The sequence below is a fragment of the Dipodomys spectabilis genome, unplaced genomic scaffold, assembly GCF_019054845.1.
Source record: "Dipodomys spectabilis isolate Male_0828 unplaced genomic scaffold, ASM1905484v1 ptg000072l, whole genome shotgun sequence".
Taxonomy (NCBI): domain Eukaryota; kingdom Metazoa; phylum Chordata; class Mammalia; order Rodentia; family Heteromyidae; genus Dipodomys; species Dipodomys spectabilis.
In genome coordinates this window covers 450,680-475,631 of record NW_024870749.1, presented here as the reverse complement: position 1 = coordinate 475,631, position 24,952 = coordinate 450,680, and the positions used below count along the sequence as shown (strand labels likewise).

At 34.9% G+C, this 24,952-nt stretch overlaps 1 pseudogene; it reads left to right on the top strand.

Annotated features, from left to right (window-relative positions):
- The first annotated feature begins 1,781 nt into the window (after positions 1-1,781).
- On the top strand, positions 1,782-1,878 carry LOC122109999 (annotated as a pseudogene).
- Positions 1,879-24,952: the final 23,074 nt, after the last annotated feature.

Sequence of the window (24,952 nt, the reverse complement as noted above, 5' to 3'; positions counted from 1 at the left end):
GATTCTGATGCAGGGTGATAATGCAAATCAAAACAACATTGACATACCACCTCACCCCAGTTAGAATGGCAAAATGAAGAACTCTAATAACAACAGATGCTGGAGGTGATGTGGACAGAAGGGAAAATTACTGCATTGTTGGTGGGAGTGTAAACTTGTTCAACCACTTTGGAAAGCAGTATGGAGGTTCTCACAAAACTTCACATAGACCTCCCCTATGACACAGCAATCCCACTTTGGGGCATTTACCCAAATGTTTACAAACAAGACCACACTATAGCTACCAGCACACCTATGTTAATTGCAGAATTATTTACCATAGCTAAGATATGGAACCAACCCAGATGCCCCTCAGTAGATGAATGGATCAAGAAAATGTGGTATATATACAGGATGGAATTCAATGCCTCCATCAGGAAGAATGACATTGACCCATTTGTTAGGAAATGGAAAGGCTTGGAAAAAATTATATTAAGTGAAGTAAGCCAAGCCCAAAGAAACATAGGTCCCATGGTTTCTATTATTTGCAATATCTAGTATATGTATGAGTCAAGCAGAAAAGGTCAGATAATGTGATGTTAGGAAAATGAACCCTTAGATATGTATTTAGATGTTTTTTTTTCTTTCATGCATGGGTTTCTAACGCACTTATAAGATTATCTCTTTGTTGCTTTCTATGTCCCTCCTCCACATTATAACCCCTGCTTTCACTATATTTGATATCAGTATAATTTGTAAAGGAGAAGGGAAAAAACAAGTCATTTAAGGATAGTGGTGGACCCGTTGCAACAATGAGAAGTACAAGTTGTCATGTCGAAAACGAACTTTTCAACTTTGATGGGGAGGAGGGTTGGGTGGGGTCGGGGGAGGCAGGGAAGGCATGTGAAGGGTAAACAAAGGAGGAGGCTGCAATGCTTGATAAGAAATGTACTCATTATCTTGCCCATGTAATTGTTACCCCTCTGTACATTATGTTCACAATAAAAATAAAAATAATAAAAATCATTACCAATTTAAGGCCTAATAATGAAGAGAAATATATGGACTTCTCTTGCAACTATGAAAATATTTGGTGATAAAATGGCAGTAGTGTAAGTTCCTGCCTGGTTGGAAGGTAGACAGGTCAAGACATTAGGTAATCATGCATGTGAACAATTTTTCACCTTCTTGGCTTTAGCTACTTTTGAAATGGTAGGTATCATAAACAATCATATTTTGATAAAATGCCTTCTAGTATGAACAGTTCTGGCTAAACTGTTCATCTCTCTATGATCCCTGTAACTAAGATTAGTTTTGTTCCAGTAATACAATCTATGCTGTCAGAGTAAGATATTCTGGTTGGTCTGTTCTTTCATGGAAGAAGGGTCAAGGGTCAGGTAGACATTTGTGCCAATAAGACCTCATTTGGGAAAATTTCAGCTCCATACATTTAGAAGTAGCTCTTAAACAAGGCTTACTTTGAATCCATTGGCTTCACAGAGCTAACAAGTTGGATAAATAAGTACTTGAAAAAGCCGTCTCCTTTGGACTTAGCTATAAATACTTGAAAGTATGATCAGATTCTAAATGAAAAAGACTTAAAATAGTCATTGACAAAAAGATTGCAAATGTGAGCAATCAACTGAACAACATATTTTTTTCAACTATTCACAGAATTTTAGGGAAATAAGATTAATAGCATTTTTAGGAACAATAAGGTTCCCTTGTTACAAATAGGCACCTAAGCATATAAGCCTGTATAAATATTTCATCATTAACTACTTAAATTTAAAGGATACTACATTCTTCAGCAGCTTGTATACCAAAATTACAATACAGAGATTAACATGGCACTTGTACAACGATGATATGAAAATTTGTGAAGTATTCAAAATTTTTCATTCTTCAGATGCAAGAAATGAAAAACAGCTATTAAAAAGTTGGTTGGTTACAAAATTACAAGTGTAACAATACACGTAATTCATATAATTAAAAGTTACTTTGACATCAATGTATTAAATTTTCACCTTAGAAAGGCCTTTACATAGCATAACCTTTACACAACTTTTGAAATTAGACAACATTGTCGTTTTATCCCAAAGAAATATAATATTATAATATCAAATGCAGTTTCTTCCAAGTGGATCTTCAGACCTGGTTTGACATATTGGTGACAGTTCCAGTGTATTTTTGCTATCTCAATTTCCAGCAGCAAGATGCAAGGGGTCAAGAAGCCTCTAGTTTGGGCATTGTTATCTGCATCATGAAGAAGAAAGAAGCCACTCTGGTATTATTACACGTATATGCACTGTGCAGGGGTGTCCAGCCATCTACAGTTATTGCATGTGCCCCTTGAGCCACCAACTCACGGACAATGTCTAAGTGTCCACTGTAGACTTCCCGATGAAGAGGGGTATACTCATAGTCATCCCTAGTATTCACATGAGTGGCCTTTTTGGAAAGTATTCTCTGCACTGTAGTAAGCTGGTTATTTTCAGCAGCCCAAAGAAGAAATTTGTTTGGATCCTTCTCCATTTTTTTTCTTGCAATTGTTACCATTCCTCACTTTTTCATCTTGTTCCTCATCTTCATCAGAATTTCCTAACCAAATACTTTGAGTGCTAGTGGAAATGAGGTGTCCATGTATTTCCCTAATAGTTCATGTTGGTTGAACTGGTCAGAAATATCTGGTGAATTCTCTGCGTATGTAATTTCACAATGATTTATTTTCTTTTTCCATTTTTACTATTCAAAATTATTCTAACTGGAGATTAGGGAATAAATACAGAGCACAGGAAAGATGTTCCTCCATATTCAAAGGTACAGACTGAAAATGAGGACCAGTGGTGTCTTCATGTGGAACTTATACTAGGAATGAGAAAATGTGAAATAATGCCTCCTATATAAATGATTTGGGAAATGGCAGTGCAGAAAGTGAAATGATGCAACCCAAAATATAAAACAATATAAATAAGGATAATTATGGAGTAATCATATTATCTATGAGAGCCATGAAAGAGAGAGATGAGCTATCCACAAAATCCATGCCTCTGATCAATTTATAGAACAAGCAGAAATTTGTTTTAAAAAAGATGGAAATAGAATTTATATATTTACTTGAAATTAGTAAATACCTTTTTAATAGCCTACATAAGAATCTAAATCCTTGATAGTACTAGTAACAGATCTGACTGAAATCAGTTGAATCACACTTTTCCTGTACAATGAAGGAATAGGTACAGGCTAGGAAAGCAGCTAGAAAAGGCAGGCCGATTGTATCTGTGAGAAAACTTTGTGGAAACTGGTATTGAGGATTACTTACTGGTGACCCACTTGCACTGGAAGCATGATTCTGAACTCTTGCTTGCTGATTCTGAACTATTGCTTTGATTATTATATTCTCCAAAAAAAAAAGTCAGAATTGATAACAAAGGACTACTAATACATTTTGACTTTTCATTAAGCATCTTCAATCATCAAAATCACATGAAGACAATAGACAGGCCTATTTTTTTAGATGAAAACAAGTGTCTTTAGAAAAACAAGGAATTTAAGTAGTCTTCCAAAGGTCTTCTATTTTACTTACTGCATTATACATTTTTCCTAATGTTGAGTAACAATAAATAATGGATCTATTAGAAAGCTCTTAAAGCTCATCTGTTCAATAATGAGTTCTCTTACACTATATTATGGTGTTTTTTTGTATGGTCTTAGGAAGAAATTTACATTACTAACTTGAATTTGTGACAGGACAATATCATGACTGTACATCTTTCTTCTATACTCTTAGTTTTACATTATTACCTTAATATGTGCATTAAATAAGTATAGAGGAAAAATTAGAAGCCACACTGGTGGATCATGGCTTTAATCCTAGCTAATCAGAAAGAAGAAATCTGAGAATTGTGGTTTGAAACCAGACCAAGAAAAAAAAGTCCATGAGATTTTGATTTGAAAGTAACCAGCAAAAGCTAGAAATGGAGCTACGGTACAAGCAGTGAAATGGTAGCCTTGAGAAAACTAAAACAAAAAAATAACAAATTCTGGGACAGAGCCAGGCCCTGACTTCAAGCTCTAGTATTAGCATCAAACTAATTAAGTAATTAATTAATTAAAAATAAATTAAGTGGCCGGGCGCTGGTGGCTCACGCCTGTAATCCTAGCTACTCAGGAGGCTGAGATCTGAGGATCGCAGTTCAAAGCCAGCCCAGGCAGGAAAGACCTTGAGACTCCTATCTCCAATAAACCACCAGAAAACCGGAAGTGGTGCTGTAGCTCAAGTGGTAGAGCGCTTGCCTTGAGCTGAAGAGCTGAGGGACAGCGCCCAGGCCCAGACCGACAAAAAAAAAAATAATAATAATAATAAATTAAGTGGTCACATGTGGAGAAAATGCTTGGGGATATCACCCAGCCTCTTATTTCAAAAACTACAATCTACCAAAAAAAATGTATTTAATTAATACCTGTGTAAATAGAGTATTTTCATCACCCAAATGCACATCCATGCTCAGTTACCTTTGCAAAGTAACTCTGTTATGTCTGGAGTACCACATAACATTATTACTTAAGTAGAAAGCATTGCAACATGGGTTCACTCTATCTCTCTAATGGATTTTTCTCCACACAAATACTCAAATCTTACAATTATTCCAATTCTTTGAAGTCATAGCTTTTTTCTTTAACATCCATAATATTAGAGTTTGAATTTAGTGTCTTGTGTCTCCTAAATGGGTGTTCTTACCAGTTTGTCATGCCCCCAGCCCTAAATTATCCAGATTAATTTTCAGATAGAATCTGGCTTCCTACTTGTGTATGATCATGGGCTCAGTCCACTTGATGTTATTCTTCCTGGAATTTAGAATAACAGGTGTCTGGCATTGTGTACAGATCTTTATGTCCAGTCTGGGCTTTAACCACTATCCTCACAACAGTAGACTCCCATATAGTCAGTTTTTTCATAAGCTTATCATAGCTGATTTTTTAAATAAATCTTTGCATTTCCTGCAGGTTCTTGAGTACTGAATTAACTTGTTTTACTTGGGTTGGTTTGTTTCATTTGAATATATGTATTCAGTCGTTCCTCCCTTTCCTTTGGTTTCTTTCACTCAAGTTCTTACCTAAAGTGCTGAGAAACCAATTCTTCTTTCTCAAGATAGTCTAGGTGAACTTTATTTATTCCAAAGCAATTTCAGTAATATTTAAACATCTTCATATCTATGAATGGTATACAAATGCTAATCACTGAGAAGGGTCAGTTTATTTTAAGAGCACTCTTTGGCATTCACAGACTTATCATGAATTATACCAATATAATAAAACTCAGATGCTTGCCAGGAGAAGAAAAACCTATTACTAATTGTTTGACAGAGGCTTCCCTTCTCGTGAATGAAATATGCTGCTTGATGCAGGGTTTCACAGAATCATATTGCTAGGGAGAGCCTAAAAAATCAGCTAACACTACAGAGTTGAGGGAGATTACTTGAACTCCTGAATAATTTACTTTTATGTCAAATAAAAGCAGGCTTCCAAAAAGAGAGTAGACTTTAGAGAAACATGATGAGTTTTATGTAAATAGGTGCTTAGCTGACTTTGTTAATTGGTGGACTGATACAGGGAAATAAAGTACAGCAAGGTAAAAAAATAAAGAACTCTGCATTGAAATACTCATTTGTGTGTGTGTGTGTGTGTGCGTGCACACATGTGCGTGTACACACACACGCATGTGCATTGCTCATGCATGCATTATTCATTGCTGAGGCTTGATAGTGCCTAGACACTATCCCAAAGTTTCTGTGGTCAAGGATAGTGGTCTAACACTTGAGCCACTACTCCACTTATGGTTCTTTGGAGATAATCACATGTATTGTCATGATTGGACTGGCTTTGAACAGTGGTCTTCATATCTCAGCCTCCTGAGTAGCTAGCTAAGCTGATTCAATCTCTGAGTAGCTATTTAAAATGCTGCCTGTCCTCTATGCTTCACTGCTGTTTTATACTTTTCCTGAGGTGATCACAAGTCTAAGTCATATATGTCTAATTGCTTAAAAATATTTACTGCTTGGCAGCAGGGCTCCCAACTGTACTCTTAACTACTTAGGAGGCTTGAGAACAGAACCCAGGCCACATTTTAGTGGACTTCCTTAATCTATAACTGGGTGCATTGGATCATTTCCACCATCCTGCACTATCTAGAGACTAAAATTGGAAGGACTGCAGGACTGATGGTCTGGTAGATAGTGCAACTCTGATGCCTTTGATGATGGGAAGACTAAAAGAACAGATCAGGTGCATGTTCTTGTGGAAAGGGAACCCCTATCCTAAAATTAACAACTGATATGATGCCAGCCTAGCAAGAACAATACACCAAGTTGAAATTCCCACCAAAATATGTATATACCTTAACATCCAAAACATAGTAGAATCTGTTGTTTGCTCTAATATAATCTTTATCTGATTATCATATGATGTGACAGAATAGTTTCTTCGTTAAACTTACGATATATTTAAAAGGATCTAGAAAATTCTTTCTCACTTCTAATGGCAAATTGCCTCATTTCTTACATATTTGACTACCACTAAAAATTTGTCTAATGATTATTATAGTAATATGTTCTGATTTATTACTTTACTGTGTAATAGTTTTTAAACTTTTTGCTTCTCTGTTGAAGTTTAAGTATTTAAATTGTATCATCAAAATATATTCCTTGGGTACTTGGGGCAGTTCTTTACTAAGTTTTTAACCAATGGCTTCTAAGAATTCTTTTCTTATTGTTAAAATATTGTACAGAGGGGTTACAATTACATGGGCAAGATAATGAGTACATTTCTTATCAAGCATTGTTGCCTACTCCTTTGTTTCCACTTCCCATCCCTCCCCATACCCTCCTCTCCCCCCCCTACCCAATCCTCCGCCCCTCCATAACCAAAGTTGTAAAGTTTGGTTTTCGACATAACCTCTTGTACATCTCATTGTTGCAATGGGCCCACCTGTATCTCTATTTAAACAATTTGTTTTTTCCCTCCCCCTCCAAAAATTATACCAACAGCAAATACAGTGAAAGCAGGGGTTATACCGTGGGGGAGGGACATATAAAACAACAAAGAAATAATCTTATAAATATGTTAGAAATAATCGCATGAAAGAAAAAAAAATTGAATACTTATCTTGGGGTTCATTTCACCTAACATAAACTTATCTGACCTTTTCTACTTGACTCAGACAAATTCTAGTTATTGCAAATAAGGGAACCATGGAACCTATATTTCTTTGGGCCTGGCTTACTTAACTTAATATAATTTTTTCAAGTGTTTCCATTTCCTAAAAAATGGGGCAATGTCATTGTTTCTGATGGAGGCATAGAATTCCATCTAAGAATTCTTTTTTTTTTAATTTAATTTTATTTTATTTGTGAACATACTGTACAGAGGGGTTACAATTACATGGGCAGGATAATGTGTACATTTTTACCAAGCATTGCAGCCTCCTCCTTTGTTTACCCTTCACCTCCCTTCCCAGCCTCCCCCTTCCCCCCCAATCCCAATCCTTCTCCTTCCCCCCTTACTCCCCCCTCAACCCCCCCCCCCCCGCACCGACGTTGTAAAGCTCCTTATGGACATGACAACTTGTACTTCTCATTGTTGAAACAGGTCCACCTGCATCCTTAAACAATTGGTTTTTCCCCATCTCCTCCACAAGTTATACTGACATCAAATATAGTGAAAGCAGGGGTTATACTGTGGGGGAGGGACATACAAAGCAACAAAGAGATAATCTTATAAATACGTTAGAAACCCATGCATGAAAGAAAAAAACCTTAAAATACATATTTAAGGGTTCATTTTCCTGACATCACATTATCTGACCTTTTCTGATTGACTCATACATATACTAGATATTTCAAATAAGAGAAACCATGGGACCTATGTTTCTTTGGGCCTGGCTTACTTCACTTAATATAATTTTTTCCAAGTTTTTCCATTTCCTAACAAATGGGGCAATGTCATTCTTCCTGATGGAGGCATAGAATTCCATTGTGTATATATACCACATTTTCTTGATCCATTCATCTACTGAGGGGCATCTGGTTTGGTTCCATATCTTAGCTATGGTAAATAATGCTGCAATAAACATAGTTGTGCTGGTAGCTTTCATGTGGTCTTGTTTGTAAACATTTGGGTAAATGCCCAAAAGTGGGATTGCTGGGTCATAGGGGAGTTCTATGTGAAGTCTTTTGAGGAACCTCCATACTGCTTTCCAAAGTGGTTGAACAAGTTTACATTCCCACCAACAATGAAGTAAGGTTCCTTTCTATCCACATCCCCTCCAGCATCTGTTGTTGTTAGAGCTCTTGATTTTTGCCGTTCTAACTGGTGTGAGGTGATATCTCAATGTTGTTTTGATTTGCATATCTTTTATGGCTATGGATGTTGAACATTTCTTCATGTGTCTATTGGCCATCCTTCTTTCTTCTTCCGCCATTGTTTGGCGAATAGATATTTAGAATTGTAATATCCTCCTGAAGGAGAGATCCTTTAATTAGTATGTAGCAACCTTCTTTATCTCTTCTCACGAATTTTAATTTGAAGTCTATTTTTTCTGATATTAGGATTGCAACTCCCGCCTGTTTATGGGGGCCGTTTGCTTGGTAGATTTTGTTCCAGCCTTTAACATTGAAAATGTGTTTGTTTTTACGGGCAAGATGTGACTCTTGAAGGCAGCAGATAGAAGAGTCTTGTTTTTTAATCCAACTAGAGAGTCTATGTCTCTTAATTGGAGAGTTCAGTCCGTTAACGTTAAGAGATAGGACTGAGAGGTATTTGGGAGTTCCTGCCATGTTATCTACCTTCTTGGGGGCTGTGAAAACTGGGTTCTTCCTATGGTTCTTGGATTCTCAGTTTGGGTGCAGTTTCTTGGCTTTTATTGTGGTCTTGTTGGTTTTCTATGTGTAGGACACCATTAAGAATCTTTTGTAGGGCTGGTGTGGTGGAGATGTATTGTTTCAATTTTTCTTTGCTATGGAAGGTTTTTATTTGACCTTCAGTTATGAAGGAGAGTTTAGCTGGGTACAGTATTCTTGGTTGATAGTTGTTTGTTTTTAGGGCATGGCATACATCATTCCAGGCTCTTCTTGCTTTGATTGTCTCTGCTGAGAAATCTGAGGTGATTCTAATTGGTTTCCCTTTATAGGTGATTAACCTTTTCTCCTTGACAGCTTTAAGGATCTTTTCCTTGTTCTGAGTTGATCCTGTGTGGATTATAATGTGGCAGTGGGATGTCCTATTCTGGTCTGGTCTATTGGGGGTTCTAAAAGCTTCTTGTATCTGAATAGGCCTATCTTTTTATATGTTTGGGAAGTTCTCTGCTAGGATCCTGTTAAACAAATTCCCTAGACCATTAACTTTTGTTTCTAGGTGCTCCTCTACACCCATTATCCTTAGATTAGGCCTTCTGATGGTGTCTTCCAGGTGTTGGATAGATCTATCATATTTCTTGAACTTGTCTTGGATGGTTGTATGTTCTTTCTCTATAATATCTAGGCTGTCTTCAATCCCTGAGATTCGATCTTCTGCATGTTCTAACCTGCTGTCAAGACTCTCTACTTTGTTTTTTATCTCTTTTCCTTCCATTTGGTCGGCTTTGATGGCTTCAAGTTCTTTGTTGAAGCTCTGTTTTAGGTCTTGCATGAATTTCTTTACTTCCTTAATTTGGTGTTCAGTGTTTGTTTTCAAATCACTTAGTTGATTGGTTATGGTTTCTTTGGACTCCCATTCCTTCTGTTGGGTTCCATTCAGCATTCCCTTTGTGGTGTCCCTGACTTCCTTCAGCTCTTTGTTAATGGATTCCATGAATACCTTTAGTGATCTTTGTGTATTTTCTATCTGCTCTCTCAATTCCTGTATTACTGTTTGATCAGCTTCCTCCCGTTCATGGGATTCCTGCAGTTCTCTTTGAGTGTTCTCAGCATGCTCAGGCCATTCCTCCCTTTCTCTTTGAGTATTCTCAAGTTGCTCACGCAAATCTTGTATCAGTTTTTGAGTAGCTTCCTCACGCTTATGATATTCCTGTATAAACTTTTGCGATGCCTCCTCTCTCTCCCTATCACACTCATACAGAGTCCTTTGTAAGTTGTCAAACTTTTCATTTATCATGTTTGCCAGCAGTATTTGTAGAGCTATTTGGGAACTTTCCTCTGGATTATTCATTATCTGTTCTGTCCCCTGGTTATCAAGATTGGGAATTGAGATAACTGGATTTGCCATTTTTCTTGTGTTTTTTTGGCTTACTCTGCCCATTTAAGATGAAAATAACACCAGTGTTGTGCTAGAACACTATCTTAAGGCAACCATCAACCAAAGTTTGCATTTGTACAGTCAATAGTCTACAGATACAATCTAGTTCAAGAGATACATCTAGCCAGCATCAAACAACTATATGTTAATGGGCTTTGAACCGCAGACAAGAATTTGGAAAACCAGAAATTATTAGGGTTAGGGAGAGATGTGAGTAAAAATTAGGAATAGATTGGTGTGGGGTAGCACAGGGAGAGTTAACTATGTCCTAATCTCAATGCAGGAAATAGGTTGGGTAGGATGCAAGTAGAGAGAGAGAGAAAAAGATGAATGGGAAAGGGAAATGGAAAGAGACCAGAAAAAATAGAAACGTAAAAATTAATATTATTATGGAGATTAAAAGACAATCTATTTAGAGGGGAATGTGAATATATTGGGAGAAGGGGAGGGACATAGAGGAGATGTGAAAAACTTAAAAAAATGCTTAAAATATTATATAGGTATAAAGAGGTAGTACTGCTATTAATGAATTTAAGTCTCAGAGGTTTTGAATTGAGTAATAAATTTGTGGATTAAGTGTGTACACAATGGGAGATAGGGTCTACTAGTTAACTACAGGTTTATCTGAGGATGTGCAGGACAAGAGTTAAGTCACATAAAGAAGAACAAAAGAGAGGAAAAGGTGAAAAGGATAAGAAAGGGAGAAAAAAAGAACAGAAGTTCAGTAGAGCTAAACAAAAAACAAAAAGATAATTAAAAAAGAAAGAAAAAGAGAAAGAAGACAAGAAAAGAAAGAAAAACGCACATTCACGTATTCCTAAAATAAAAATTATAAGAGGAAAAAAAAAGTTACTGGAAAATAATTTTTTTTTCAAAAAAGGCAAAAATTAAAAATTAATAAAAGTTTTAGAAAAGAAAAAATTTTTTATATATATAAGGTACCAAAAAAAAAAAAAAAGAAGAAGAAGAAAAAAAAGTTCTTTGATCTTTTTTTGATTTTTTTTGGGGAGGTGTGGGAAGAATCCTGTATCTCCCTTGTGTCTGTAACCAGCCTCTTGTTGGAGTCTCTGGTCTGCTTGAGGTCCTGTGGCTTGATTGGTTTCTTAAGTCAGTTTGTTCAAACAGGCAGAAAAATGCTCTGTTTTACCCAAGATTTTGAGATCCCCCTCCCAGGTTAGTTTACTGGGAGGGTGATCTGCTTTGAGAATCACAAAGGAGGGGGATGCAGAGATGAGGCTAGGTTCTGGGTAGAGTTGAGGCCTTTCAACAAACAGTAGCTTTTCCCTGGGGCTATTTTGTGAAAAACTCACAGAGCCCAGCCTGGAGCCATTCTCAGGGTTTCTATTTTTCAATTGATTGTGGAGGCTGCTAGAGGGAGGGGCAGCCTCTGGCTCTGGTTACCCAGTGGGGAAAGCTACTCCTATGGCTGGCGCCTGAGCTGGGTGACTTTTCCCTGGATGGAGCTGAGTCTGGCAGGTCACTTCACCATTAAGTTCTTGTGACCTGCTAAATGACTAGTTTTATTCCAAGGCCTGAGTTGGAGCTAGCAGCTCCTCTGAGCTTTGAAGGAATCCAAGATGGAGATCTCTGGTACTGGGGGGGAGGGGTGGCCTTCCCTCCTCTGCTCCCTGAGGAGGAGTGAGGACGTCAGGCTTCTACTCACGCCGAGTCTTGGTTCCTGGGTCGTCTGGTCTGCAAACTGCAGGATGAAGATGTCCGCTCCTTGTCAGTTCTTGCTGGTGTTGAGTAGAATCCGCTCGCTTGCTGGGTCTGGCTCCTTTGTCCCGGACTCTCTGTGGCTCAGGTATGGCTGCGGCCACCGCCGCCACAGCCACTGCTGCCGCCGCCGCGGCGGCTGCTGGCAAGTGCTCAGATGTGTCTCCTTGCCTTAGCTTCCCCTCTCTTGCCTAACTCTCTGTCCTGTGATGGCACACTTGGTGTGATTCTCTGGCTTAGGACTGTTCATTGGAACTCTAAAACTGCTTTCTATGCGAGAGCTTGTTCAAATTCCAGCTTCTCCTCCGCCATCTTCCCGGAACTCCCCATCTAAGAATTCTTAATTGGTATATTATTTGGTTTATTTTTAATTTCAATTTAATTTTATTGTAAAGGAAATTTACTTAGGGGTTACCTTTTCATAAGTAAGATAATGAGTACATTCCTTATGGAAGGAACATTGTTATCCCCTCCATCGATTTTTTTGTACACTCATACAACTACTGATTCTTTTGCAATTGCTATTGATCAATGGGTACTTTTTCTTTCTTTGTTCATGCATTTATATTATAAAATTGATATACAGAAGGTTTACTTATCACCTAAAGAGTACACTTCATTTTATTTTCTAAATTTCAAATTTTGAACTTAATTACTTATTTTCTTTTGTTTCATTAGGGTAATTTTTTTTTCAGAGCTATAGGATTAGTTAATTTAATTGCATGATTTTCACACATGTAAATTAATCAGACACATATATTTTGCTTTTAAAATATTTAACATGTGAATATATAAAATTATTTTCTTAATTTTATATCATTGGTGAACTTAACTAAATTTATTTTCTTATATTTCTAAACATATTTTTCCAGGTCACAAATACTAACTGTATTTTCAAGAAGCACATACTTTATTAAGAAAGGCTTCATTACCTGGTCACTTTTTGAAAATTTAATTTCTTGTACTTGAATTTAAAAAAGTTTGAGCTGGGCATGGTGATTTGTGGCTTCATTTTCTAGCTATAGGAGGAACTGCAAATAGGTTTGTAATTCAGGAGAGCCTGGGAAATTATGAGACCTTATTCTAAAAATATCCATAGTGAAATGCTTAGAGATATAGCCATCCATAGCGAGATATGGAGCACGCACCTGGATATCATATTCTAAATCTTGAGTTAAAACACCAGTAATCTCAATCTTTTGTCAAAATAAAATGATACATGTTTCAAAATGTTTATTATTTAAAACTTGTTTGCAAAGGTTCTCATGTGTTCTATTTCTTAATTTTCAATTTACTTAATCTATAAGAATCCAAGTGTACTGTCTTTTATTTCTCCTAAACTTTTAAATAGTATGAGCAATATTATTACTTCATATATTAACCTTCTTTTACTATTTGTGATAATTTCCTCTGTTTATTATGATAATATCAATATTCCAAATGTGTGTACGTGATGTGTGTGTGTGTGTTTGTGTGTTTGTCTTTTGAAACAAAATACTAATGGCATACAGCTCCTGTATTGTCCATCATTCTGTCCCCTCTCACTCTCCTCTGTAGTACAGCTCTCAAGTCATTATCATTCAGCTTTATTATGCTGTAGTGTTATCTAAATTTTAACTCATTCCTAAATTAATTTTAGTGGCTTCAAGCATTCTCTAAAGACATTTTTCTATATATAATATCTGGGGCCTTGTGTTTTCACAAGGTGCAAAATATTAGTAACTATCAAACATCTAGATAACTGTGTTATTGGCTATTGGTCCACCTGCTCAATAAACTCGCATGTAAGTTCAAGGAATACAGATCATTCAGAACAATCTTGTAAAATGGTGTAACTTGAGCTCTCATATTAGATTTGAATCTTATTACCATGTTTAGTAGTTAGGACAAAATAGCTCTACTGTAAGAACAGACACACAGAAGAATGTAACAGATTTATCAAAAAAATTCTTAGTTTTATGGTCAAAAGATTTTTAAAAGGATGCTATGAACTTTATCAAATAAAAATAGAATTTTAAATAGGTGTATTGGCACTATTGCTTCTCTAGATTTAAAGAATGATCTTGGACTACTACCTTAAACATTATACAAAAATTTGTAATAAGAAATGATTATCAAACTAAATGTGAGATATAAAAACCGACAATATGTAAATGTAAAAATTCATGACATTGGATCAGTAAAGGTTTCTAAACATTTGACATGGAAAACATTAGTGGCTAAAGAAAAGCAAGAATAAACGGGTTAATATCAACTGATGACCTTTCATAATTCTATGAAAGAAGTGAAAACCTATCCAACCGACAGAGGGCACATATTTGTTAATGCTACAATGTTAATTTGACAATGATCCTGAGTCTTAACTACTTTTATATCTTCTAATTACATATAAATTTTTTCCTGAACAGGTTATTTCTTTAAAGAACATATGTAAATTAATGGTCAATAAGAAGAGCAAATGAATTAAGCTCCTCTTTAGTAACTAAGAAAAAATAAAAATAAAACTCATTTCTATGACCATAATATAAAAAGATGACAGAAAATATAGTAATGCATTTGTGGAGAAATTGATATACTCTAGATAGCAGAATGATTTGTATAATACTGCAATCAATTTTTCAAGCAAGTTTTCAAGTCTTCTAAAGGTCAAAGAGAATTGTATATGATCCAGCCATTACACTTCTATGTATTAGTAAAGAGAAGTAAAAAACTTATTTGGACAGGGAATGTAGTTCATTGACAGTGCACTTGAATAGTATGTGTGAGAATCTGGAAATAATCCCCAAAACAAATTTTGAAAAGACACACTATAAAGGATATATGGAGGACAAATTCCTGTAACTTAATTTTGTATCTATTTTAATGTCTGTTCTAAAATTTACAGCATTTCTTTTTTATTTATTTTATTTTATTTTTATTATTGTGAACATACTGCACAGAGGGGTTACAATTACATGGGCAAGATAATGAGTACATTTCCTATCAAACATTGTAGCCTCCTCATTTTTTTACCCTTCACATCCCTTCCCAGCCTCCCCCCAGCCCCCACCCAATCCTTCCCCCCCCCCACCAAAGTTGTAAAGTTCGTTTTCGACCTGACAACTTGTACTTCTCATTGCTGCAAAGGGTCCACCTGTATCCTTATTTAAACGACTCGTTTTTCCCCTTCCCCTCCACAAATTATACCGACACCAAATACAGTGAAAGCAGGGGTTATACTGTGGGGGAGGGACATACAAAGCAACAAAGAAACAATCTTATAAATGCGTTAGAAACAAATGCATAAAAAAACATTTAAATACATATCTTAGGGTTCAATAAAATTTACAGCATTTCTATTTGAAGAAATGCAAATTTGTGAAAATTAGGCTTGGAAAACCTCTGATTGTACCCTTCACTTCCAAAGCACTAAAGTGTATACAATAAAAGGAGATAAATATATTACATGTGAATTTCATGTCAGCAATATATATATATATATATATATATATATATATATATATATATATAGTTAAAAATAATTCACACAAATTGCAGAATACCTAAAAAGATGGTTTCGTTGTTGGCTAAAAATTCTTTGTAAACTACAGTTTTTAAAACAAAGATGTGATTCTGTTTATTTTGTTTATTTTGGTTTTTTTTTTAGTTTATACAGAGATAACTCAATCAAAAAGTGTATGTGATAACTGAAATATCTAGGAATTATGCATCACTTATAAGTAATTGATAACATTTTCTGGAAGAAACTTTTAGTAAATGACAGAAGACCCAAATCTATGCATGTACATTTTATGAAAGCCATGTACTTGCTCAATCCAATTGCTTTCCTCTTTTTGATAGAAAAAAAGTATTCTCAAGATAAGAGCAAACAGCAGTGAAAAGAAACAAAATACACAATCATCTTGATTTATTTGTGAAAATAACAAATGAAATAAAACAATTCCACTTAAGAAACTCCAACATTAGTATCTATGAAGATGTTCCTGAATGCCAAGATCCATTGAATTTTTGGAATTTTAATTTCTACTAACATATGAAAACTCGAACAAGAAAACAAATATAGTCTTAGAGCAAACCAGCCTTGGAATAATTTTCTTAATTGTTTTGAAATTACAAAAGAATTGATACCATTAAAATGATCCTTTCCTATGGAAACATTTAAAAATGTTTATCTCTTATTATAATTCAAATAACAAACAAGAGAAATTTTATATAATCATTGCAAATATCATTTTATTACTATCATAAAATAGAATAAATGACAAGACCCAATATATTATCATTATTATTAATTCCTAAACATTACTTAAATATCTTAAGCAATCTAAATAGTCATGTCTTTAACATAGAGGTAAATATTCTATACTTTTTTTTAAATAGAAGTTTTTTTTTTATTGTGAAAGTACAGTACAGAGTGGTTACAATTAAATAAGGATACAGGTGGACCCATTGCAACAACGAGATGTACAAGTCGTTATGTCGAAAACGAACTTTATTCTATAATTGTTACTTAACATTTTCCAGGGGCATATATTCATGTTTCTTTTTTTATTGTGAAAATACTGTACAGAGGGGTTAAAATTACATGGGCAAGAGATAATGAGTACATTTCTTATCAAGCATTGTTGCCTCCTCCTTTGTTCCCCTTCCCATCCCTTTCCATAAAAACCCCCGCCCTCTACCCAGTTCTCCCCCCCCATGCAGGCTGAAGAAGCTTTCTAAGAAATGTTCACAGTAGTTAAAAGATGTTTTTATGAAATTAATGTGATATATGTTGTTGTTCTTGTTCTTGTTCTTGTTGTTCTCGTTGTTGTTTGCAAGGCTTGGGCATTGTCCCTAAGCCTTTTTATGCTCAAAGGCAGCACTCTACAACTTGAGGCACAGAGCTAATTCCTGTTTTTAGTGGTCAATTGGAGATAAGAATCTAACAAGTACTTTTTTGACTGGGATAGTTTTGAACACAATTCTAAAATCTCATTACCCAAAATAGCTCGAATTATAGGCGTGAGTCAATGGCACTTGGTTTGATGTATTTTTAAAATTTTAATTATGTTTTAAGATTTTTGTTTCACTATAATGTACATCGTTCTACACATAAATTTAGGTATATGTTTATATTTCTGGTGAAAAATAATCTCTAAAAATGTATGTCTTTCTAAATATGTATATATGTGTGTGTATATATATATATATATATATATATATATATATATATATTTCTGAAGACAGACTCCCTCTAAAATTTTTATGCTAATATTTATTTACCATTTTCATTCAAAGATATACACTCTATTTTTCCGAAAGTTTCCTAGAATAAAATAACTAATATTTCAATAGAATGTAGAGTTTATTACGTTCAGGGGAATTTCAGATATACACATGATATTATAGTAAAATTTGCAGTATATTACTTGAAATAATTCTGTTCAAACTCATAAATACTTGTGTGTGGTGATGGGGAGAGAGGAAGTTAATTCATACTGGTTAGGAATTTGCAATACTTCAAAAATCTATTCCATAATTTGTTATAAGCACATAGTCAAGCTACCTGATATGCTTTAGTTTTATTGTTTATTTGTTCAAAATTTTAATATGGATGCATGCACAGTGGTAACACTAAAATTATTAATCAAAAGACAAATAATCACAAAATCATAGACATATATCAGACTTTCAATAGTTAGCACTTATGATGTTAATAATAATTTTGATGGATACGATGATGACCACAGTGTAGCCTGATAATGCCATTGGTGTAATTGAAAAGGAAAAAACTTTACACGTTTTTGAAGTTAGATTTCCCACATTGAATACATAGTAATAAACAGCGTTGGATTACATACAATAAGGATAACAAGAGGAGAGTCTCAATATCAATAAATACATTCACATAAACAGTCAGAGACCGTAAAAACTCTAATTCCTGCAGTCTCTCTAATGTATACTCACTTTTCTTGATGGTACTATTTTCTTATAAATAAAATTGTTTATTTCCACATTTTGATGGACTAAAGTGTAATTTTCAACTTAGTGGGTTTAGTTCAAATAACATTCTCATATAGATACTATTCAGTAACCAATGTTTTCAAATGATATATTGAGTATGTTCTTCAATACAGCTGTAAAGACATGACACAATTTACATAATACCACTTTCATATCTGTAGTTACCTAGAAAGGACATAGGCCTTAGAGCCAGGAGGTAAAACTTATTTTTATTTCTACATGAAACAATTTGTGACTTTATATCAACAAACTGAATTTCACTCTTTCCTTATTTGTAAGGTAAAGTGGAAAATGTAAGGACTCTTTTCTTTATTCTTGCTCTAGAAGTCAACAAATATATTCTTCATTATTTCTGTTACATTACATTGATTTACACATGAGAAATGTAAGGCCAACAATCAATGTAGTGAGTAAATAATGATACAAGAATATGTGTCTGAGCTCTTCACTCTGTGTGCTTACAAAGAGAGTAATTTGGTGATAGAGAGGACCAATATGAAAAGACTACGGGGGAAAAGCGTACTTTCGAAATGGTTGTTTTAGGACTAGGTGACAGTGATGAGTAAATGAAACAGGCTGGTGTTAGGGGCATAAAAAGCAGTACAGAGAAATCATATTGTGTAAGTCGTTATGTCGAAAACGAACTTTACAACTTTGGTGGGGGGGGGGAGGATTGGGTGTGGGGTGGGGGGGAGGATGGGAAGGGATAGGAAGGGGAAACAAAGGAGGAGACTAAAATGCTTCATAAGAAATGTGCTCATTATCTTGCCCATGTAAATCTAACCCCTCTGTACAGTATTTTCACAATTAAAGAAAGTCATAAAAGCTCCAAAAAAAGAAATCATATTAGTCATAAAAAACTGAGTAAATCTTGATCATTCATCTTATCTAATAGGAGGGAGTAGATGGGTAAGAAGAAATCTAAAGAGCTTCCACACGTTTGGCTGGTAACTGTGTTAGTGATGTTCTTAGTAATAAGAACCACAGGTGTTAATAATGGATTTAGGGGGAAAATATCTGATAGTTCTAAAGTTTATATTAAACAGAAGCAAAGGTAGGTCTGTTTAGACATCATCAAAATATCCACGATCATGAATAGGAAAAAAGAATAATAAAATTGGGGGCACTATTGGAGGGAAGAGGAAAAGGAAAGTTCTGACACAAGTGTGAGCAATGTGAGTACCAGTGTGGATAAGATTGGAAGAAAGAGATACATAAGGAAACAAAAAAAGTAGTAAACAGAGATTGACAGAATTAAAGGAAGGAAAGAATTTGCAGGAAGAACTTGAAGGAAATATGCTATTTGGATTTGAAAAGTAAAAGGACATAGACAAGTTCAATAAGAAAAGTGTTTTGGTGAAAGTCATCTTGATAAAATTTTGAGATATGAATGTGAATCCATAAAATTCTGGATCCATGAATTCAACAGAACCTGTTGATTTTAAATGTTGGGAACAAATGCTTTTATCCTGACCTTAGAAGAATTATACAGATATAACTGTCATGAACTTTACTTAGAGGTATTCTGTGAATATTTTTTGAAGACTTTTTTAGCCAGGAGTTTATAGATTGAACTACAGCACAAACCAGCCTAATTTGTCCTACAGTTCCAACGAGTGGCCCATATATCCACATCAGTTTGGAATTTTATTGAAATATCTTTAGATATGTTTGGATATCTTATCAGCCTATTCATTATAAATGTAGGAAAAATAACACCAAGTATTAGGTTGAACATACAGCTTTACTGATGTGACTGAAGACTCCTGGAATTGATTCTTCTTTAGAATAGAAAATGCTTCAATAGCCATTGACACATCATAACTGTCATATACTCTATTTAACTCTAGTTCTTGTTAGGGATATCTCCATGCTGAAATAACCGTGTCAATCAACCTGCCAGAAATTCTTATATGTAGGAAGTTCTCTTATAAACTTGAAACTTTATTGAATGGAAGAGCTCAGACATTACCCTCACCAGTAAGATTAAATGCCTAAAAAGATATGACATTTTGCTTTAATGCCTTTCTTTCATTTTCTCATACCCATTTGCAAGTAAGGAAGGATTGTGATGTAACAATAATACAATGGTGACTAGTATTAACACAACATCTAGGATCTAGTGTTAATTCGGATGCTTTCTAATTAGCTCCAGATTTTGTGAATATTTATATTTCTCCTAGGAAAACTAATGAGCTCCAAGAAAATGTCCCTAAGGTGCTTTTCAATTCTAATATCACTGTTTGTCTCAAAATTCTTTAAATTCTACATCCTCTAATGTGGGCATAGTGTTATACTGTGGAACTTTTCTCCTGAGAGAGTGAGTACTACCCTATTGTTTAACATGGACAAAGTACCTTAATACATAGACTGGGCATGTGCAACAAGAAGTGGTAGTTGAACAATGTTCTTAGCAGTTTGTACAGATGAAATGGAAATAGAGCAACTCTGAACTCAAAAGGAATGTGCAAAAAAGACAACGGCACAACGTAGAATGTGCCAAGGAAATGCTGAAGTGTAATTTCAAATTATGAGCTCAGGTGTCATGGTGTGTTCAAAGTACAGCTTCAGACAATGTAGTTGGATATCTTGGGGGGGGGATCTACTTTAAACTATGCTGAGATAATTGTACATGTAGAAGCTCCTGACTCTGACTCTAATCAGCCACAACATCATCAACTTAGGGACTATTTACCAAGTGCAAATTGAGAAAAGAGGGCAAAACAAAGTTAGTGTTCAAGGTGAAGTAATGGACATCACATAACTTTACTTACAAGTCTTCATTTATTTTGGAGCATTAAAGTAGGAAAAAGTCAAGTAAATATTTTCAAGAATCTAAATTGAATGGGAGGTATGATATTGTTCTCTTTTTAACTTGGAAGTTAAAGATTATGTCTTTTTATACTCTAACTTGAGAAAATGATCTGCTGTCAGTTATTTTCTTCTCTTCCCCTTCTTTTGCCCTTCCACTTACATACTTTTTATTTAAACAGACATATTTGAACTTGCATTTCTAAATGCTTCAAAATTATCTGAACTACTTACTACTGCTGGCAGCCTTCTATATCTTTCTCAGGGGAATATTTTGTCACTACCATTTTTATCCTATATGATACTGGATATCTTTCTGCCTAATTCAGTGCAAGATATGCATTAGATTCATCCAGATATCTCAACCCTTGTACCACCATGAAATCCTATCTTACATAGAAATCATGATTTTAGTATGTCTGGGGAGATGGCATCTGTCATTTTTGAATGACCCTAAGTAATAGTTACATGCAATCATGTTTTAAACCAATATGTCACTCAGTAAATGAATAATTGACAAAATGTGGTATATATGCAGCGGAATTCTATGCTTCCAATTCCAAATGGAAAGACTTGGAAAAGTCCTACCAAGTAAAATAAACAAGACACAAAGGAAGAGATTCCATAGTTTCTCTCAGTTGTAATAAGTAGGAAATATCTAGGATAGTCCTAGCAAATGAGCAGAATGGCTCAATGGATATGTATAAGATGATGCTGAGCAAAATGACCTCCTGGAAACAGAGGCTTTTCTTTGTGGTTGTTTTTCTTTAATGTACTATGTGATTTCTTTTTTTCTTTTGCGTTTTCCCCAATGGTTTGATCCCTGCAGTATTTGATTTCAGTATCATGTGTCATTGTGTATACATTTACTTAATTTGGCAAGGGAAGAGGAACAACAAAATTTTGAGACAAAGAACAAAGGGCAAACCAACTCAATAGCAATACTCACAATAGAACACTTTGGAAATTTACATTACAACTTGTGAGGGGTATTGGGGTGAAGGAAAACTGTGAGAAAAGTGAGGGAGGGGGTAAAAAGTTCTACATGTTATCTATTCACTACCTTACAATTATTGCAACCCGTTCTATATATCACCTTGACTGTAAAATTAAATTAAAAAATAAGCTACATAAAATATAATTTCAATGTATTTGTATAGTAAATACTATTCTGTTATCCCTTTCACTATCAGAGGGTCATCAACTTGAATGTTATCAAAGTATACAATATTTTCACAATATACTTGACATTATTTTAGTATTGTCTTATAGAAAAACAGTAAACAGTTCAATTCTATGGAAACTCCTAACTTTTAAAACTGAATAATTGTTAAGAGAACAGAATATAAGTGTTCTTCAATATGTCCATGACTATTAAATACTCATTCTAAAATTCTGAACATGCCATACCAGAGACATTTAAAACAGTGTCTGTTTGCTTTTTATTTAATTCTGCAATAGATACAGTTTCCAATGGGATATTATGTATTTTAAAGTCAACAGAAAAAAGAGCCACATTCTGTTAGAAGATAAACCTGTGAACTATGCACTATCTATAATAATTAATTACAGAAGAGTAAACATTTGTTCATCAGAGTAAGCTATTCTTTCTTTCTTTCTCTCTCTCTTTTCTTTCTTTCTTTCTTTCTTTCTTTCTTTCTTTCTTTCTTTCTTTCTTTCTTTCTTTCTTTCTTCCTTTCTTTCTTTCTTCCTTTCTTCCTTTCTTCCTTCCTTCCTTCCTTTCTTCCTTCCTTCCTTTCTTCCTTCCTTCCTTTCTTTCTTCCTTCCTTTCTTTCTTTCTTTCTTTCTTTCTTTCTTTCTTTCTTTCTTTCTTTCTTTCTTTCTTTCTTTCTTTCTTTCTTTTTGTCAGTCGTGGGGCTTGAACTCTGGGCTTCAGCACTATCCTTTCACTCTTCAGCTCAAGGCAAGTGCTCTACCGCTTGAGGCACAGCACCATTTCTGTTTTTCTAGTAGTTAATTGGAGATAAGAGTCTCACAGGCTTTGACTCCGAGGTCTTTGATCCATTTCGAGTTGATTCTGGTGCAGGATGATATATAAGGATATAGCTTTAGTTTTCTACAAGTTAACCAATTTTGCCAGAACCATTTACTGAAGAGGCTGTCTTTCTTCCATTCTATTTTTTAGCTCCCTTAAAAAAGATTAGATGATTATAGGTCTATAGGTTCATTTCAGGATTTTCAATTCTATTCCATTGGTCATGAGGTCTGTTCTTGTGCCAGTACCAAGCTGTTTTGATTACTATGGCTTTATAATTGAGTTTGAAATTTGGTATTGATATTCCTCCAGCAGTGTTCTTTCCACTGAGGAGCGTTTTTGCTCTTCGGGGTCTTTTATTGTTCCATATGAATTTTTGGATTGCCTCTTCTATTTCCTTGAAGAATGAGGTTGGAATTTTGATAAGTATCGCATTAAATTTGTAGATCTCCTTGGGAAGTATTGCCCTTTTCACCATGTTAATCTTTCCAATCCAGGAGCATGGGAGTTTTTCCCATTTTCAAAGTTCTGTTTTGATTTCCTTTTTCAAGATTTTGAAGTTTTCATCATAGAGGTCCTTCACTTCTTTGGTTAAGTTAATTCCTAGGTATTTTATTTTTTGTGTGACTATTACAAATGAAGTTGTTTTCCTAATTTCAGCCACACTTTTCTCATTGTTGGCATACAGAAAAGCCATTGATTTTTGAGGGTTTATTTTATACCCTGCTACTTTGCCAAAGTTTTGAATCACCTTGAGTAATTTGGGAATAGAGTCTATGGGATTCTTTAAATACAAGATCATGTCAACTGCAAAGAGGGAGAGTTTTATTTCTTCTTTCCCTCTTTGGATCCCCTTTATGTCTGCATCTTGTCTTATTGCTCTAACTAGTCAATTTAATACTAGATTGAAGAGAAGTGGAGAGAGTTGACATCCTTGTCTTGTTCCTGAGAAAAGAGGAAATGGCTTTAGTTTTTCACCATTAAGAATAATGCTGGCTGTAGGTTTGTCATATACAGCCTTTATTGTTTTGAGGAATGTTCCATGGATTCCTAATTTTTCCAAGACCTTCATCATCAAAGGGTATTGGATCTTGTCGAATGCTTTTTCTGAAACTATTGTGATAACCATGTGGTTCTTATCCTTGCTCCTGTTGATGTGATGAATAATATTAATTGATTTGCGTATATTGAATTAGATTTGCATCCCTGAAATGAATCCTGTTTGATCATGGTGTATGATGTATTGGATGAATTGTTGAACTCAATTGGCCAAAATTTTGTTGAGAAGTTTTGCATCAATATTCATCAAAGAAATGGGTCCATAGTTCTCTTTCTTTGATGAGTCCCTGCCTGCTTTTGGGATGAGGGTTATGATGGCTTCATAGAATGTGTGCGGTAGTGAGCTTTCTCTTTCAATTTCATTGAAGAGTTGGAGGAGAATTGGTGTGAGCTCTGCTTTGAAGGCCTTGTAAAATTCCGCTGTAAAACCATCTGGTCCTGCACTTTTCTTAGCTGGGAGGTCTCTTATTGCTGTTTCTATTTCAATGTTTGATATGGGCCTGTTAAGATAGTTTAACTCATCTTGGTTTAGTTTTGGCATGTCAATATTTGCTAGGAAGAGGTCCATTTCTGCCAAGTTCTCAAACTTATTAGCATAAAGTTTTGAGAAGTATTCCCTTAAAATGTTCTGAATTTTGGTTGTTTCTGTGGTGATATTTCCATTCTCATCTCTGAGTTTATTTATTTGGGTGTGTTCTCTTCTTTTTCTGATAAGATTTGCTTAGGGTCTGTCAATTTTGTTAATTTTTTCAAAGAAACATCTCTTTTTTTTGTTGATTCTTTCTGTAGTTGTTTTGGATTCTAATTTATTTAATTCTGATTTAATTTCAATTATTTCTTTCTGTCTACTGGATTGGGGTTTATCTTGCTCCTCTTTTTCAAGGAGGCTCAGATGTCTCATTAAATTGTTAGTTTCAGATCTCTCCAATTTGTTGATATAGGAGCTCAGAGCTATAAACTTGCCTCTGAGTACTGCCTTTCCTATGTCCCAGAGGAGCTGGTAATTTGTGTGCTCATTTTTGTTGAATAGCATGAACATTTGATTTTCCTTTCTAATCTCTTCCATGACTCACTCGTGATTCAGCAGTGTGTTGT